At 31.6% G+C, this 18,819-nt stretch overlaps 1 long non-coding RNA gene across 1 annotated transcript in view; it reads right to left on the reverse strand.

Annotated features, from left to right (window-relative positions):
• LOC129288087 (uncharacterized) overlaps positions 1-13,949 on the reverse strand; it is a 35,553-nt gene extending 21,604 nt beyond the window's left edge. The window contains exons 1-2 of the long non-coding RNA XR_008587922.1: positions 13,830-13,949; positions 13,580-13,653 (exon numbers count right to left, since the gene is read on the reverse strand). This is a non-coding gene — a long non-coding RNA (uncharacterized LOC129288087). The remainder of the gene's footprint in view (positions 1-13,579; positions 13,654-13,829) is intronic.
• Between the last annotated feature and the right edge of the window lie 4,870 nt (positions 13,950-18,819).

An 18,819-nucleotide genomic window follows, 5' to 3' on the forward strand; every position in this document is an offset into this window, starting at 1 on the left:
TTAAAAACAAGATCCATGAAGTAGAAGTTGAAAAGGAGATTTATGGTGAAATGATTAGCGAAAAATTAGTGGTTGAAAATATAAACAAGATTCTGATTAAGGATTGGTTATAAATCACAGAAATTAGTTTATACATCAGGTACTTTTTAAATTTTATTGTTTACTGTGGTATTTATTTAATTTTAGTTGTGAATGATTCTATTTGTTTTCATTTTAGGTATTTATATCCTACTTTTGTGGTGTTGGGCTCATTGATAATAAAATTTTCATTTATTAGCCCTCACCATACTAGTACTTACAGTGTTAGTATCATTTTTAAAAGATTACTAATGCATTCAAAGCCAAAGGAAAAAGAAACATGCTATTTTTAGCTCTTCACAATCTAGGGTAAATTGTTTGTAATAACTGAAAAAAATTAGTGTAAAATAAATTTATATTATTGTGATTGTATTTTATTAATCTTGGTACAAATATCATGAGAAAAAGAGAAAACGATGCTCTAGTGATGTGTGCGGCTACAAGTTACTGTCATATCTTCAGTTTGAATAGTCTTGGTCCAAATAAAGAGATTTTTATTTGGCTTCAGCTTTAGTTAAAATTACTATAATGCCCTTTAAAAAATTTTAATTAATAAATAAATTAATAAATATAACAATAGGATTTTTTGTCTGCTCCTCATCTCCATTTTCTCCACTACTCCAGAATAGGGAAGGAGAGAAATTTTCTCTTTGTTCTTTGTTCATCCTCCACCTTCCTTTCCATTCTATTGCCAGTGACTGTGAGTGTTAAAATCATCCTCTTCAACCTCCTTTGTGACTAATGCTGGCGACCTCCTTCCTTTCTCGAGCTAGCTTATGTCTGAACTGGGGGAGAGTAAGAAAATTTGTCACCCTCTTCCTCCTCTTTGTAGCTCGCCACTACTATAGGCAAATATGGGAGCTCCATCTATCACTCAAATTGTGAGTTCTTCTTGCCTTTATGCTGTTGATTTCCTCTTTTCTTTCCTTAGCTCACTGTTCTTCTTCCTCCTCTGTTTCTAGCATGCTCTGGGTTCTTTAATGTTTTACTATAGAAGTTAGTTCATTATTGTAAGAGATTCAGATTGAGGCTGTCTCTCTTCCTCTACACCACCGCTGTTCTTCTTTTGCCTTTGCCATTGGGTCTCTCATTCCTCATCTTGACTTGCATCAAGTGCATTTGACCCTCTGCCTTTTTCCTTGTATGTTCTGTTTGTGTGTGCATTTAATGTTGGAGATTGTGGTTTTTTTCCTAGCCTTGCTATTCTATATGTTCGAATAGGGAGAGAGAAGTTTAAGTAAGTTGACATATTATTCTTTTGAGTAAGATGAAGAAGCATAGCTTGAATTTTATTTGAGTTTAATTTGAATTTATATATAAATGAAATTGGGGAAAACTAGACTAATTCAAATATGGATATTGGAGAATTTTGAGAACAATTGTTAGGATGAATTGAAGAATTAAAGCTTACTATTAGTTAAGACTGGATGTTTGTGAGATATTCAATGAAATAGCTGTTGGGAGGAGTTGGCCTATGATGATTAAATATGTGTAATAATTAATTGTTGTTGTTTAGAAAATTTTTTGGAAGGAACTTTTCTTCGATAGAAGTTAGAAGCTTGGTCATTTCAAATATTGATTTAGGACAACTTTTAGTAAAGGAATTGAAAAGAAAAAAAATAAACACTTGGTCTTATGGTCTAACTATTGTTTAAAATAAAAGGTATTTGCTAAAATGTTTGAAAAGAGGAATTTTGTATTTAAAGTGGCAAAATATATGTGATAATTATATTATTATTGATTAAATAATCTTGAAATACATTTGTTCTTTGTAATGAAAGTTAAGGTGGAATTTAAAGGTTTTCGAGAGAGATAATTGAATTGATAATTCAAGGACCAAATTTCTATTTGGACATTCATTTGGGATATTTTAGGATGTCTGATGCCATATTAAGAAAGATAAAAGTAAAGGTTTCTTTTCTTTTATTTATATAAGTTGTTTTGGATTAAAGAGTTTGGACAGTAAGGCATGTTTAAGGAAGTGATAATGGCATTACTTGAATAATAGAAATTTAAGGACAAAGCATTGTTCCTAGTAAATTTGTTTGGAAGTAAGTTATACACTTGGGAGCTCTACAAGTAAATGGATAACGTCCCAATTAATTTATATATTTGCAAATTTTCTCTTATTAAATATTATTTTCAACAATTTATAATTATTTATATATTTCTCTAGCACTAATTATTATTGTTAATTAAATTTTTTAGCACTTGAAATTGTCACATATATACTTAAAAGATTGACAAAAATGCTTTTATAAATTTTAGTATTCTTTTATTCAATAAAGACAATCTTGGAAATTGGTGAAAAAGTTTATGAAATATTAGTTGTGAATTTTTATATTTAAAAGAATTGATGTTTTAAACAGTCCATGCGAGTTTGATATTGAGAAGAGAAAATTTTACTTTGAAAGTGATAATTTTCTCGCATATTTGAAAATGAATTTCAAGGAAACTTTATACAGAACACTGGTTGCTAATAGTAGTTTCGTTAGCCCTTGGCGTGCCTTAGTCAATAACTAGCTAGTTTAATGTTTTCGAGCTCTGTTTCACGTTTGTTGTTCGTGGGTCTAATACTCACATTTTATGGCTTCAAGCCACGTTTGGTTACTTACCCTCGTAGACTGTGTGTCCATGCTTGTTTTGTGGCTTCAACTGCATTCCATTGCTTATCCTCATGGACTGTGTGTCTACATTTGTCTTCGTGGCATAAGTCATGTTTAGTTATTTAACCTCATAGACTGTGTGTCCACATTTGTTAACTGTTCTGATAAGTCCCTATAATTATGAATCTGATTATTTAGTGATTTTGTATCCTATTGATTTTTATTTAGTAATTTATTTACAAGTATTTATTTCAATTATGTGATTTCTTGAAATCAAGTGATATTAACATTTGCTATGATAGTTCAATGGTTTAAGATTTTATTTAAAAATTTTATAGTGACATTTTATTTTAAAATTTATTAAATTTTTTATAAAAATTGTTGTCACTTTAACATACATAATTTTTTTAAATTTTCTTATTATTCATGTCCAATTATTTATTGTTGAAACGTTATTTACTGAAAAAATATTTTTGATCTTAGATAATGTGAATTTCTTTAGACTTCCAGTTGATCATTGAGGGCCATCTTTTGACTTCAAGTGAAGAAGTTAATGATCACCCTCCTTTCGGTGTAAAAATTTAAATATGAATTTTTGTTTAGTAAATCTTATTCTAGGAGCTCCACGTAACTATAGTTAAATTCTTTATATGCGTATTATGCTTGATTTGTTTGCTAGAAGGAGCAGAGCTCCTTGTTGAATGCTATTTGTTACTAAAAGAAAATACTGTTGTAGAAATCATGAAATCTTATTTTAAGAAAGGTCATGTTGAAATTTAAAAATAAAATAAAATCTTTTGTTTTTATTATTCATATTGAAAATAGTTCCATTTGTTGTTAGATATATTTATGGTTTAGAACTTAGGATTTTTTAACTTAAGGCTTTTGGAATATGAGTTTTGCTCCCATATTTCGTGGTCATGCCTTATTTTTAGGGTGTGACATTATTATTGTTGTATATTTTTAATTTTAGTTGATATTTCAGTTAATGAAATATTTTTATTTTTTCAGGTAACATTGGGTGCTTGTTTGTATCAATCCATTTGTCCCTGTGATTTATTATATGGACTCATTAAGAGATAGTGACTTTAAAAACTACAAATCTATGAAGATATTATTTAATCAGTAAGTTTTTAGTTCTATATTCTTTATATATGTTTATTATTACAATTAGTTTTTACTTGATATGCTTAATCATTATATAATAGGGCTATAGCACGTTAGCAAGGTGGTGAAGGTCTCCCTCCAAACACTAAAAGACCTGATCCTGTTGAGTTTTATTCATGGAAAAGAATAAAAATTTGTATTATTTTCTTAATAAAACAAGTTGTTATGTATCTAAATGACTGTTTGATTGATATTTTGTGTTTATTATTCTGAATAAGTTATTCTAGATCGATGTAGAATTTTTAAAAAATTTTGGAACTTTCAAGTTATAGGGAAAACTTTGTTAGATTTTCAATAGCAAATACTTATATCATATATATAATTTCATCCCTGAAGTATTTTAAATTAAGTTAAAATTTGTTTCTACCATATTTTGATAATGACATCTTTTATTGTTTTATAGGTACCTATATAATTATAAGGTTGGGAGTATGGATACTATGTTATAAAGTTTATGAGACAAGTAATCACACAACAAGAGTTGATCATTCTTGAAAATGTAAGTTAAAAGCTTTAAAATTAAGTTAATATAATGTTAATTACCTATATATTGCTTTCATATCTTGTGTAGTATTTTATTGGAGCAAGATCTTCGTATTTTACTATGAAGTAAATAAAAGATTTAGTTGAAGAGTGGTCAGAATATATGATTGGCTGTTTGTGATAGAAAGTTAGATTTCAATGTTAGAAAAATAATAATAGTTTCATTTGCTAGGCTTGTTAGAAATTAAACTAGTTAGTTAGGAAATTGAAATTGCTATATCAATTTCAAGTTCTTTCCTTGTACATAAATTTTTATGTTGATATTATTTCTGAATTAGTTTTTGATATTGTGATTAGTCATTGTTAAAGAGACGTAGAAGGAGAAATTTTAAAAAATTTATTTAAAAAAATAAAAGTAATCTACAAGAGAGCTTAACATAGGGGAGCACTCTTAAACTGAGTGCTCCCACATGTCACTCTATAAGAGCACTCTTCAGATGAGCGCTCCTGTATGTCAGCATACAAGAACGCTCTTCTAGCAAGTGCTCTCAGATGTGCCTCTTTTAATCATTTTTGGCCCTTATATATGGGAGCGCTTTTCAAAAAGCACTCTTGTATAGCATACATACAGGAGCACTTTTTTAAGGACTCCTGTACATTCCGAAGCACTTGATATGGGAGCACTTTTGAAGTCCTCCCTAAGGCTAAAAAACACACTCCTATAAGCTTATTTTGTAGTAGTGTAAAGTCAAAGGACATTATTGAAAGGATTTTTTTTCTTTTTAAGACTCACACAACAATGAAGCAGGGATTTGTTCACTTGCTTCCCATTGTGATTTTTAAGCACATGTGGTATGAAACACATGTTATGGTGTTACTCTTGCTTGTAAGAGCATACATCATTTTCATTTATTATTAACACCATACAAACTTAAGTTTAGATACTCACTGTACCTAAATCCAATTTCTTCTTTTCTATTGATCTCACATGATATCAATTTAGAAGAATTTATTGTTTGGCTATAGGTATTATGGATATAGGGATCTATGACTCAATCCAAGTATACTTATGGATCTCATCTTGACTTGCTCTTTGATTAAGGCGATATATGATTTGTGTTTCTTCTTTACCATATCAACATTTTTGTTGTCTTGCTGGTGAACACAAATGTCTCATCTTTGATTTGAATGTCAAATGCTTAAGTGAGAGAGTTAACCTTATCAACCTATACGACATACTAGACATTGTATATTCTCAAGCGTACATATATGGAAGTAATGAAAATTCTCATTATTATAACTAAAATATTACATCAGGTCTATCTTGTCACAATCTAGCCACACCAAGAGCCCTTACATGCTTCTCAAATATCTCCTTGGCTATAGGTTTTGTTAGGGAATCTACTCTCATATGCTTCGTGGAAATGTATGGAATAGTAATAACCTTTTGCACTATATAATCCCTTATAAAATTGTACTTGATACCTATTGTGCTATGTGTTTGGTTTTATTGTGGTACTTAGGATCTTTAAAGTAGGCTATGGCTGTAGTGTTGTTACAATAAATTAACACTGGATTTGTACTTTCACTTCTAAACCTTAGATGTTCTAAAATTCTCTTCAGCCATATAGCCTCTTGCACTATTGCAGTATATGCTACAAACCATCTTCCATAGAGTGTAAGGCAATGCATGTCTGCTTCTTACTGCTCCAATAAATGGCCCTATTGTTTAGCAATAAAGTTTAGCCTAAAGTCAATCTTTGTTCATCTTCATCTCTGCCTAAATCCGTATCAAAATATCCGATCAAGCATAGATCACTCCCTTAGTAACACAGTGCATAGTCAATAATAACCTTTAAGTATTTTAAGATCCTCTTTACAGCCTTCCAATGTCCATCACTGAGGTTAGATTATGGAAGTGACTCATAAGTCTTATGGTATAGCAGCTGTCTAGTCTTGTACACACTATTGCGTATATCAAACTTCTAAATGCACTAGTATATGAAACTCCTTCCATTTTCTTTTTTTGGCTCTCTTAATTTTAAGGCCCATATCAAGACTAAGCTTCACACTAAAGCTACTGGGTATCCATGGGGTTATTGTCATTTATATTAAAGCGCTCAAGAATTTTTCTTATATAATTCTCTTGTGAAAGAGAAAGGAGCTCCTTAGAGCGATTTCTTTAGATTTTAACTCCAAGAATGTATTCTGTTTCACCCATGTCCTTCATTTTGAAATTCAATGAAAGTCATTCTTTAGTAGTGATTATCGAATCCAAATTATTTCTGGCTAGTAGAATATCATCCATATAAAAAGATAATATTATGAGGTTCTTGTTAAACCTCTTGATATAAACACAATGGTCTTCCTTAATCATTTGGAAGTCACATAAGGTTATTGCCTTATGAAATCTCAAATACCATTGTCTGGATGATTGTTTTAGTTCATAAATTGATCTATTTTATTTAATTTATATGCTTTATCTTCTTTTTCTTTTTCAATGAAATCTAATGGTTGTTGCATATAGATTTCTTCATCTAGATCACCATTTAGAAGAGTGATTTTTACATCCATCTGGTGAAACTCTAAGTCCAAACTTTCTATTATTGCCAGAATTAGTCTAATAGAATTGAAGCATACAACATGAGAAAACTTATAATCTATTTCCCCTTGTTATGTATATCCTTTCACTACTAAGTGAGCCTTGTATTTATCAATTGATCCATCTACTTTTCTTTTAATTTTGAGAACCCACTTGTTCCCAATAGCCTTTTGGCCACGTGGTAAATCAAATAATTTCTATACTTGGTTGGTCCTCATGGAATCCATTTCTTCATCCATTTCTTCATTCCATTTATCCTTAGCAAGTCCTTATACAGCTTCATTTATAGAACATGCTCATCATCATCTTAAGAGTTACCATTAATGCTTCACCCTCAAATTGGATGTGTTTTTTTGGAACACTCTCTCTATTACTTTTCTAAAGTGTGATCTCTTGTGAATTTTGATTCTTTTTATGTCTTCTAGCAGACCTTTTAGAGCTCCCAATTAGATCAGTATTTTGTGATGATTTAGGCCTATCTATTTGTTCTATATTATATTGCTCTTGTGTCTCATAAAGAGATACAGTTCGATCAACTCCTCCCCTACTAGAAAACTCATTTTCTAAAAATGTAATATTCCTAGATTCAATTTCAGTAGTTCCATCATCATTTTCATTAATGAAAACATAACCCTTTGATTGCTTAGAATATCTTATAAAGATATATTTCTTCCCTCTCGAACTTAATTTCCCATATTTATAGGAATCATCATGGACATATGCAACTAACCCCCATGGTCTTAGGATATTTAAATCTGGTTTACATTTTGTCCATAACTCATAGGGTATAGAAGTAACTAATTTTGAGGGCACATAATTAAGTATGAATGCTACAGTTAGCAAAGCATCCCCCCAATGTGAGATTAGAAGATTTGCTTGTACCATCATTGACCTAACCATGTCTAGAAGAGTTCTATTTCTTCTTTTAGCAACTCTATTTTGTTGTGGAGTGCTAGGAATAGTTTGTTGTCTAATTATTTCTTTTCCATCATAGAGTTTTTTAAATTGATCAAACAAGTATTCACATCCTCGATCAGTTCATAATGCTTTAATTTTATTGTCCATTTGATTTTCAACCTCATTAATGTATCATCTAAAGCACTCAAGAGCTTCATATTTTTGTGATATCAAATAGATATGACCAAAATGCAAAAAATTATCAATAAAAGTAATAAAATACTATGTTTCATGTTTTGCCCTTATACTCATAGGACCACATATATCAGAATGGATTAATTGCAACAGATTTTTAGCCTTAACACCTTCATCAAAAGGTTTTCTCATTGCTTTACCAGCTAGATAATTTTCACATAAGGATATTTCCATATTTGTAATTGGGCCTAGCATTCCTTCTTTAGCTAGTTTGATCATTCTTTTTTGATTAATATGCCTTAGTCTAGCATGCCAGATATTCATATCAACATTATTGGAAGAAGTGGTAAAGCAATCATGAAAATAAACCTTGTTAACAATATCCATGATAAAGAACCTTTTTCAAAGAAAAGCACAACCATAAAAGGTTGAATTGTAATAACGTCAGCAACCTTGTCATGAAAATTAATTACAAACCTAAATTCTAAAAGGCAAGCAATTGAAATTAAGTTCCATTAGATATTTGAAGTGTGAAACACATCATGGATAATTAAGGTTTTAACATCTCGCAAGATCAACTTGCAAGTTCCTATAGCTTTTACCTTAATCCTCATGTTATTGCCAACATAAAGCCACTTACTATGATTTGGCAATTGATGGTATTCTACAAAAGATCCACAATCATTGCTTTTATGGTCTGTGGAGCCTGAGTCTACAATCCAAGAAGAGGAAATAGTTTCCGCAAGAAAAGTATTATTAGAAACATAAGAAATATGTGAATTCAAATAATCCACAAGTACCTGATCCCGTCCACTTTGCTCAGGACAATCCTTTACAAAATGGCCCATCTTTTTAAGAGGCAAAACATTTAACCTTTTTAAGGTTAATTCTCTTTTTGTTGCTCCTCTTTCCCTTCTTCTTGAAAGGTTGTTTGTCTTTATTTACCTTAAGGCCACTCTTGTTACCCTTTTTTTGTTGCTTCTTGCCCCTCTTGGGCTTAGCATTTGAAGGATAACTTTTCTCAACAAGGTAAGCCTGTCTAGATGACTTGTAAGACTCCAAATGTTTACCCTCTAGCTCAAGGTGCTTAGTCATATCGTTAAAGTTAATGATGTTTTCATTGTGGGTTAAGTTAACCTTTATATTCTCCCAACTGGTTGGGAGTGATCTGATTTTAGCTTGTACTTGCTATTTATCAAACAGATTGTGCCTAGCTTCTTTAAGTCCACAAATCATATTAGCCATCTCCGTTAGGTGCTACTGCATAAGAGTATTTGGCTTTATCTTATAAGTGTCAAATTTAATTGTACGCCTTTTGAGTTTGGTAGTTAAGGTACCACCAAACTTCACTTTTAAGGTAGCCTGCATGGCCTAGGCAGTAGAGTGCTTCTCAAATTTGCATATTAAATCATCTATCATAACACTTAGAAGTGTTATTCGTGCAATGCTATTTTTTTATTTTCATGCCATAAATGCCTCTTGGTCTCTCTTATACTGAGCTAAGTTTTATACCTTAGGCTCAGCCATGACCGAAATCAGTGGCTCGACATCACCTTTTTTTTCAAAATACATGACACCTTATAGTGCCATGTATCCTAGTTATCCCTGTTTAACTTGTCATCCTTATTTAATTTAGCAATAATGTTTTTTTTTTGCAATTATTAATTTTGAGACGAAACTATTCTACATTAATAGTTTTCTATATTAAACCAAGAATAAAATACTTATGAGGCATACAATATCTTATATTTGTATTATTCTTTATTAGAGTGATAACACCATTATTAGGTCAATGATCAGGAGGCTACGTTTGCATCTCCCATCACATTGATTCTAACAAAATCACTATCATCTATAAAGAATTTTACAAATATTTCTATAATCATTATATATATATATATAGCTCTTAAATATCACTTTAGAGCTCCCATTCAAACAAAGTATATATAAAGAAATAAAAAATATCAAAAAATTATAACATACTTCATATATATATATATATATATCATAAACCACGAAGGTCTTGAAACAATACAACATAACTCAACAAAAAACAAATTTTGAAAAATAGAAAAATACTTAAGGTACAGACCTAAAAAGACAACTCTTAATTATGTCTTTATATTTTTCTTGTATTTTCATCCCCTTGATGGCTCTATTTCATAGAGAATTTCTCAGTATGACTTGTTTCACTTGTTATGTTGCACAAGTGTTTTCCTGGATTGTTTGAAAATTTCTCCTGCAACTAGGGCTCGTTCTTCTTTTGTTATGAAGCTTGAATATGCTCTTACTATCGAAGAAATTTGATCTAGCTTTTTAATTCTTTTAGCTTCTCTTTTTGCTATATTTATGATCACTGAGGGTGTGAAAGGTTGTTCTACATCTTCATCTTTATCTTGAAGATTCTCATCACCCTCTGATTCATATTTTGGTCCCAGTAGCATGCGCACCTCTTTAGGTCCTTTTAGTACATCTTTAAGATCAACATTGGGATCCTCTTTAGGATCAAAATCCTCACTTTGAGGTTCATACTTCTCCTCTTCCTCTTTGAAGGGTTTCAGGTCAGAGTCCTCACTAAGAGCCTCATAATCTGGCTCATTCAGATACTCAATGCTAACAAAATAATGTTGTAAGTTATCAGCGCTGTCAAAAGCCTATTGCTTCATATTTTCCTAACAAAATAAAAAAAATATTTTTTAGGAATTTTTTAAATGATTAAACTTCTAAAATGCACTGAATAATTCAAAAATAAATTCCTATTTTGTCTCAAATAGGCAAATAGCATATCTAAATGAAGATCTTAAATTTAAAAATATTTTAAGGCAAACTATGTCCCAATTTGGTCCCACACGTGCCTCGAGAACATTTTTGGATTGAGAAATTCTAAAAAAAATTAAAAAAAATGAATATTTCACTCTCAGGGGAGGTGCATGCACTAGACATGCTGCCTTCTCTTGCTCTTGTAATGACACGTGCTAGTCCATTATACTCCATGCATCGACAGCTTGCAGGTGCAACCAATCACATGCTGATGGAATGTGCCACATGTCAAATATATATATATATATATTTCAAATTTGAATTATATATATATTATTATTTTATTTATTTAAAAAAATTTATTAGATTTGGGTTGGGTTTTCTGTACCTAACCTATGGACCAATAATCAAAAACTAAAATAAATTTTTTAGGTTGGGCTTTTGAGCCTAAATTTATTTTTGTTTTTTTATAGGTCTCAAGGCTTCTGGGCTCGTTAGCCCAGAAGCAATTTTTTTTAACTAAATGATGACAGAAATGATGCATCATTTTTGTCGTTGTCTACCTCCAACTGGGTCAACTTAACCTAGTTCCTTTAGCGCGTCAGGTCTGTCAGACCTAAAACTTCTAGAGGTCATATCTCCAGAAAGAATACCTGTTATGTTGTCAAATGATATGCCAAATGTAGGAATAAGTTACAGTGTCACACCTCAATACTTAAGGGTATGATCGGCATGGAATATGAGGTGAACCCACATTCCATAACCCTTGATTAACAAGGATTTAGCTAAAATTTTAGTATATGTAAGTTATATATGTTAATAATAAAGTTAGCATAGTCTAAATGTTTTGTGAAAATTTTTGCAAAGTCTCCTCTATAATTTGAACCTCCTAAAATTTTCACAACAACAATAAAACCTGTTAGCTTAGCTAGCAAGAAAAGTAGCTCCATTTTAGCAATTTACATAATGACAAAAGAGATTGATGCCAAACCATAGTGTACGTAGAGTACTAACTTATAATTTACAAAATGCAGAATGAAATTTCGGTAAAAAGAATAAACACCATATGCTTCCTTTTTCCCCAAAAAGCAAGAATGAACTTTAATGGTCAGCTAGAGGCACAGTGTTAGCTACACTATCTGAGACCAAAAATTTATCGATGAGTAGCGTTCTGATCAAAATTATAATAAAAAAATATAAGGATCATAAATAATAAATTTAACTTCAAATGATTTAATGAAATAATGAATTATCCTTAACTAGAGATAGATGACAATTTTTTTTTGATAGGATGATTGTGAAATTAGACAATGATGGTGAAGTCATGTATATATGTCTAAAAAAAATTTCCACTACTCATAAAATATAAAAATATTTAATAATAGTGCAATTTGATAAAATGCTTTCAAAAAATAAATAAAAAATGATAAATGTCAACCACAATTTAGGAGAGCTTTATCAGAATAAATAATAACCGTGACATTTAGGCCACAAGGGTAAATAACTAATCAAGCATGGACACACAATCTACAAGGATAAGTAACCAATCAAGCGTAGTTGAAAGCCATGTAACAAGCGTAGTAGGAGCCATGAATCAAGCGCAGTCATAAAGCCCACGAAAACAAGCGTGAGTACAATACTCGGAAATAACCGTCCCTCCGATCTATATGCATTGGCCTTTGCATGGGGCTAACATCTCCTATAGACACCATGCTAGTTAGGTGAATCATGATGCGCTAGTATTTAGCATCTAGCGTTCTAAACTTAATTTCCCTCAGTAAAATTAAGCATGTATGAAGCAAGAGAAAATTTTAAAATTTTCTTTTTCTACTTTCAAATATTGTTCAATTATTACTTTTCATCAATACTTGTCAACTATATAAACTATCAATAAAATCAACACATTCTCATTAATAAAACAATTATTAGGAAAATAGGATAAATGAGAATATTTGTACAATTTATAAAAGATTAATGGTAAAATTCTAAATAGGGAGATTTTATAAACACTTTACTAAAAATTTATTTAGAACGCTACCCACTTACTTAAGAGTTTTTCAAATTTTAAAGCTCGTTCACTTCAACTTCTCACGTTAATTTTAATCATGCCATCAATTTCCTAGCAAGTAAATCAAAAATCCCAAAATCAATTATTTATTATTTCCTTATGAAATTGGTAACTTAACCTTAATCCAACAAAGATAAGAGAAACCTTCCCATTCACTTATGCCTTAGTAAGGTTAATGAAGTACCATAACCTAATATTAAATTTAATATCCACCACTTTATAAATCTACTAGCCAAAATCAAAACATATAAACAATTTTAATATGCTTCCTAAACACATTTCTTCATCAAAATAGATTAGAATTCTTAAAAACAATTCCTAAATCCATATTATTAGTTTGCAGACATTGAATATACTTAATTACTCCACCTGACTCTTTTACTTGTTTTCTCAACACCATATGGCATTAACATTCAAACCACATCATCCATTATTTATATATGACTCAAGAATAACAAAAGAAAACCCAAAAATCCTCGTTTTATTCAATCGTGTAGCAGTAATAGTGTAGAGAAATTCCAATTCACTGCATCCAAGATATAGAAGGTAGAAAAATTTAATCCTAGGGCCAAACTTCCAACCCAAGTGCAACATTTCAGTCCTAACCATAATTAGTATATCAAGAATAAAGAACAGGGACCACGTCAATCAGTTGGAAAAAGAAGGAAATGATTCAGCAATGCAGTATAGCCTAAAGAGGAAGGAAAGAAAACAATATCTCACCTCAACAAAGCTCAATGGCAGCAAGTATAAATCAGCCACTAAACAGCATCAAAGAATAAGATAAGGGTTCAAATCTGTCAACACACAAAAAGGAAGAAACTATGATTTCAGCCAACAATAAAAGAAGGAGCTACCACCTATACACACACTGAACTTTGATGACAGGGAAGGAAAAAAAGAGAAAAAGACTGACCACCTGTACACACAAAAGCTCACCACAAAATAGAGCAAGAAAATGAGGAAGATATACCTCTCCACTCTGACTAATGAACGAAGATCGAGGATAAGAGGAAGGTGGCAGTAAAGATACCAAACTAATGATAGCCTCTCATGGACACATAAAAGCACAATATAATGGGAGAGAATCAGCAACTTGATTGTATAGTGGTTGGCAGATGAGGATGAGAAGATGAGGTGATATGAAGCAACGACAGCCACAAAAATGGTCAGTCAATAGTGAGCTAAATGTGTTGGTAAGGGTTGGAGAAATGGACCGACTTTATGGATTTAGAGAAGTAGAGGAAGGCAGTGAGAAAAATGAATCAAAGATGCTCTATTTTTCTTCACATAAAAGAAACAAAATTAGAACATAAGGAGCATGGGAAAATTACAAAAAAGAGCACGGGACAATTACAATGAAAGGGACAAGAAAATTACAAGAAAGGACATGAAATTTTTTTATAATTTAAAAGCAAGCTTTTACTTATAAAAATTTAGATTTAAATCCTTGCAAAAATTTCAAGCATAATTTCCTATAACTGCCCCCTTTCTAATTTCTATGAAACTGATTTAAATAAAAATATTCATTAGGGAAAATTTTTGTTCAACTTAAAATTTAGGGTCATTACATATAGAATAGAACTCAATTCTTGATTCACTGCAAGTACACAGATGAAACAGCAAAGCTTTCAAGCAAGAGAGAATATGAGAGAGTGTTATATTTGATTGTTTTATCCATCGCTTTGGCTTCCTCGAACCATGCATGCGTCATTCTCACAGTTTCACTTTGATTATTGCTGCAAAAAAAAAATCAAGGTACTGGATTAGGTCCTAGCGCTAAAAAAGCAGGCTTAGCAATAAATGCTTCTCGAAAAATCCCATATTACGTGTTTTTGCTATCCAAAACTTTTTCTTTCTCTAATGCGATCTTGGTCATTTTATCACTCACCCATAAGTTCCCTTTCAAGTTTGAGATCCGTGCTGCTACTCTCTCCATGGCTGTCACTTATGGTTCAGCCATTTTTGCTATGTCTCCAGGTGGAATTGTCAAATTTCGCTTTGTCCTGCTCGCTGTTCTCTTGCCTTTTGCATTTCAATTTCTCATTTCTATTCACTTCTTCTGGTGCAGGAAGTATAATAAATCCGAATCTGATACAGTATCACACATGTCAGATTCTGTTCAAGTCAAGATACCTCCTAGATTAGCATCTATTGCCAGACCATCGCCTACTATCACACCCCAAAATAGAGGTTGACCGGCACAGGTGTGAGCCACTTTCACATTCTCGTACGCCTTCAAGTGAATATTTATTTCATTTTTTAAGAAAGGCAAAATTCAATCAAATCATGTGAGAATTTAAATAACTTCTTTAAATTCATTATCATAAGAAAGTGTTAACGTTTTTGTAGAAATTTCGGCTGAATCTTCCCTGTAACTAGGATCTCCGAAAAATTCTACAACAAAAATTTTTACAAATAACAGTATAATTTAGGAGCATAGCTCCTTCCAACCAGCTATCAATATACAAACCAAAAAATAAAGTTTATCAACAACCTATGTGGAGCATTTACTCTTTCTTTCAAATCAAAAAGACATACATATTATATATTTATATTAAAGCAACAATACCAATCAAAAGGTCCACCTACTATGGCTAGTTGCCCTTTAGAGGTCGATCATAGGATCAACGTCAACTAACAAATCTGAGGTCAAAATTATTTTTCAGTGAATAGCATTCCCAAAATAGAATTTAAAAGAATTCATGTAGTAAACTCAAATAATTATGTAAAATAATTGAAAAGAGGATAATTCAACATAATAACTTTAAAAATCTATAAATCATATTCATACCCATGAAATGAGAGTGGATTTGGAAGCACTTTATTCTATCATACTTAAAGAAATTAAATTACTCACACATAAATCAAACTAGTACACTTGATAATTGAAACCATTGAAATTTCAAATGAATGAATTGATCAAAATTTAAAAATTTTTAAGGACTTAACAGAACAAGTAACAAACGTGGACACTTAGTCCATAAGGGTAAATAACCAAACGCGACTTATGCCACGAAAACAAATGTGGACACACCAGTCCACGAGGGTAAATAACCAAATATAGCCGTAGTTACGAAACAAACATAAATACACAATCCATGAGGGTAAGTAACCAAACACGGCTCAGGCCATGGAACCAAACGTGGGTACAAAACCCACGAATACCAAACGTGAGGATAAAACTCACGAAACAAACTAGCTAGTATTTAACCACAGCGCGCTACAGGCTAACGGAACTGCCGTTGGCAGCAGTGTTCTATTTTGAGTCCTCTTAAAAATCACGTTTCAAACATGCGAGAAGAATAAGTACTGCTGTAATAAAATTACCATTCTCAATACCAAACTCGCATGAAGTGTTTCAATTCTCAAAATTTGCAAAAAATCATATTTTTATGGCTAATATACCAAACTTGCAATAATTAAATAGCCAATACATTTCAAAGCTTAACAACCATACAAAAATACTTTCATCAATCTTGAAAATATAATTTTGAAAATAATAAATGCACGTATCATAACTCGTTTGTCCTTCATTGATGTTTCATAATTTTCAAAGTTAATATAATTCATAAGAATAAAATATTTCAAGAAAAAGACTATTAAAAATAAAAATAAAAATAAAAATAAAATTAAATTAAATGGAATGCTATTCACTTACTCATTAGAACTTCAAATTCTTAAGGATATACTTTCTTTTAATTCTGATCAGGGTCTCGTTCTTCCTCACCCCCTATCAAGATAAAAATTATTTCATAGATTCCCAATCTTTAGAAACAATTCCAAATTAACCATTTTCATCTAAAATTTAAAGCTAAATTTATGATTTGAAATCGATCCAAGTATTATCACTAATTCAATCACTTTCCTTGGATATACAACTACAATATTCTTTCCCTTACAATATTAATAATTCACTTATCTCCAAATAAAACTCTAGGCTATAACATCATCTACTTCCTTCTATACTTGTAATTTCTATTTAAATTAAAATTCTATTTCCTCTTCACGCACGCATAACCACAGTAACAGGGGAGCCAAATTTTTTTTTCCAACTTCAATGATCAAATCATACGTATATTCATCAAGAGAAAGCAAATCCTGAAGCTTCCTTACTTCCAGCAACTAGCAACGTACATATAAGGAAGAGAAAAGTAAAACTTACACTTAATAGGGGAGATACAAACTGATCACTAGCACTACACCACACGATGGAGGAAGTCTGGTTTAGTTGCACCACACAAGCTTATAGTAATAGCCTTCCAGCACTCGACACTTTAAGATCTCTCAGCACAGAACAGCCTGGACAGACAGCAAGCAAAGAGGATGCAGAAACAGGGAGCACAGACCGGTAAAACAGAACAAAACGCTCACGGTTGAGTTGGGAAGGAAAAGATCGTGAGTCCAGCTCCAACGATTTAGTCTTACGCCAGTAGCAAACCAAACAGGTGACAGAAACTAAGCAGCGACCGAATCCAACGAAGACAGCCAGAAACAGGACAGAGAACAATGATGAAAACAGAGAATATAAGGAAAACAAACTAAAAAAACTTATAGCATCAACTGCACCAGCCACCGCCACGAGCAACAAGGGGGATGAGTCGTGATCACTGAAACAAGGAAAGGTTAGAGGTATAGGAAGTCAGTCATATTCTCAAACTCTCGTTCTCTCTCTGTTTTTTGGAATGGCCGAGGAAGAGAAGGAAGCTTTTATCATATTTAGAAAAGGGTAATTTTGTAATTTTGGAGAGGCTGAAAAAAATAAAATTCTCTTTTGTTGCATCAAGGATTCGAACCGAAAACCTTAGGTTGTTTGGCATACATATTTCCATTCTATCAATACTCCTTATTGTTATAATTATCCCAAACATAACTAAAATATATTCATATAGTTAATTCAATAAGTATATATATATATATATATATATTTAAGGCTATTACACCTACCAACTGTCGTTCCCTTAATACTGAAATAGTATAAGATGCTTTACTTCTTTGAGTGTTCATGTACATGCTTTATTTCCTTGTGAACGAATACAGCTTTTGTTATTTGGATTGCAACCTGCGGGTGCACCGATGGTATTGGAAATAAATGAATTTGTATATGGGCAAAAGCACCGCAGCTCGTATCTTCTTAATTTATATAAAGTATCTTCTAATCCTCTTATACTAATACCGTTTTGTCTCAAATGATGATTTTTTGTATCAATTATTATTATTATTTTAAAAAATTAAACCTAATATATTAATATTTGACAATGGTTTGTCGACATCTAGTAAAGTTTAATGTCAGTATTTTTAATTAAGAGTTAAAGTGGCAAAATAGCCTCCAAATTATAAGTTTGAATTTGTTTGTGGTGCAATAATGTTCTCCGACATTTAGAAACGGTACAATATTGCCTTAATTGTTAATAAATGTTAACTTTGACTATTTAGGTAACCATAAATGAATAGCAATATCATAATCGATACAGAACCTCTAATAAATATCAAGGCTAGTCACCTCAGACTGGTAAGAATGGGGTGAGCGTGGATAGAGACTAAGGATTTCTAATCCTTCCAATATATTAAAAAGAAAGAAGTGGAGGGAACAGACTTTCTGTCCCTCTATATACCCTTATATTGAGAGAGAGACTCGATGGTAAAGTAAGTTAATTAATTATGACTTATATGTGAGTTAATTAATTATGACTTGTATTTACTTTTTGTAAATGTCTAGCCACTAAAATAACCTGCCTCAAATAGAATAAGCCCATATTAAGATTCAGGCCATCCATCACACCTTGATTATTGGGCGAGAAGATGAGCCATTGTGGCAACAATGGTGGTTGTAATGGAGTATATAGATGCCAGCAGTCATGCATGTAGTCTCTTTCAATCAATTGCTGAGCTTGCTTATCTAATCAATATGTGATGTCAAGACTATTAAGAAGCACAAGAAGATTGGGCCTAGGGTTGCCAAA

This window comes from Prosopis cineraria, unplaced genomic scaffold (assembly GCF_029017545.1).
Source record: "Prosopis cineraria cultivar Desert tree isolate PC_DT_omini unplaced genomic scaffold, ASM2901754v1 PC12, whole genome shotgun sequence".
NCBI classification, from domain to species: domain Eukaryota; kingdom Viridiplantae; phylum Streptophyta; class Magnoliopsida; order Fabales; family Fabaceae; genus Prosopis; species Prosopis cineraria.